This window comes from Limulus polyphemus, unplaced genomic scaffold, assembly GCF_000517525.1.
Source record: "Limulus polyphemus unplaced genomic scaffold, Limulus_polyphemus-2.1.2 Scaffold2979, whole genome shotgun sequence".
Classification (NCBI taxonomy): Eukaryota; Metazoa; Arthropoda; class Merostomata; order Xiphosura; family Limulidae; genus Limulus; species Limulus polyphemus.
Window position 1 is genome coordinate 47,606 of NW_013668589.1, and position 1,246 is coordinate 48,851.

The following is a 1,246-nucleotide window of genomic DNA, read 5'->3' on the forward strand; positions in this document are numbered from 1 at the left end:
CAGAAACTTCGGGGCAGAGGAAGTCAAACACAAGACAAATAGGAAGGAGACTAACAGGAAAGGTGCCGGACCTATCAAAGCAGTTCTATTGGGGAGGCTGAACACATTAAAGGCAATCAAGCATTTCTTTTTGCCAAGAAGGTCAAGGGTCGACATTTCAAGATTGTACAGAAGGTCTTGGTTCTGCTACCCACAGACAACAACAAACTCATCCTGCAGTGTGAAGGACCTTTTGAGGAGCGTGTGTGTGTTCTTATAGCAAAGCCACATCGGGGTATCTGCTGTATCGACCTTCTAAGTTTTTCTCGTTATGTGTAATATTGTTGTCACTAGAGAGCTAGATATTTCTAGATTTTTCTGTCGCGTGTTATAAATACCTGCAGATGCAAGCAAATGGGAGATAATTAGACAGATCTATACCAGTGATTGGTAGTTTAGCCATGAAGTGCGATTTCTAAAGAAGTTAGAAAACGTTAAGTTAGTGAAAGTGAAGTTCGACTGCGTAATTGTTAATTATGCAAGAACGAGCTATATTTAAAGCGAGTTTCACAATGGTATAGTAATAACAGAGATAAAAGAGAATAATTTGTCTTGTCAAAGAGTGTTCTAAAGTAATTGAACCCGCCTGTGTGGACTTTGATGAAAAGGAGACAATTATTTAAAGTTCTGGATACAATTGTGGTAACCCACAGGATAACGTAAGTGAATCTATCACAGATTGTGCAGAAAGAAACCGAGTATGGAAAAATAATTCGTCTTGTCAGTTGAGTTCCAAAGTAATTGTATGGTCTTTTTACATGAAATGGAATTATCTAAAGCTTTGAAAACAACTTAGATAACCAATAGTGAAACGAATTTTTGTATAAAAGTTTGACTTGCTTTCAATATATTAACTCAAAACAAGTGGGTTGTGTGCGACATTTATCGCCAACAAATCACAGACACCTACTAAAAAGAATCCCAGACCATATTCAAAGCATGACACCTTGTAAAATACTTCCAAAATGATCCTGCCACCAGTAGTCAACCTGTATTTAAATAAAAGTTTAGTCTTTCTTGCTGTATAAAAAAATGAAATATGATAAATATCAGATTAGCTTTCTGTAACTGGATGTATATTTAAATTGTACATATTATTAAAAATTAGGTATTGATTGCTTCTAAATTTTTCGTTATTCGCCAACTCGATGAAAAATTCACATAAACATCACTTACTGTAGCCACGAGTATTTTGAGGATCGTTTCG

At 35.7% G+C, this 1,246-nt stretch overlaps 1 protein-coding gene across 1 annotated transcript in view; it reads right to left on the minus strand.

Annotated features, from left to right (window-relative positions):
• The window catches only part of LOC106468357 (clustered mitochondria protein homolog), a 51,191-nt gene that overhangs the window by 46,313 nt on the left and 3,632 nt on the right, over positions 1-1,246 (minus strand). The gene's annotated exons all lie outside the window — the stretch shown is intronic.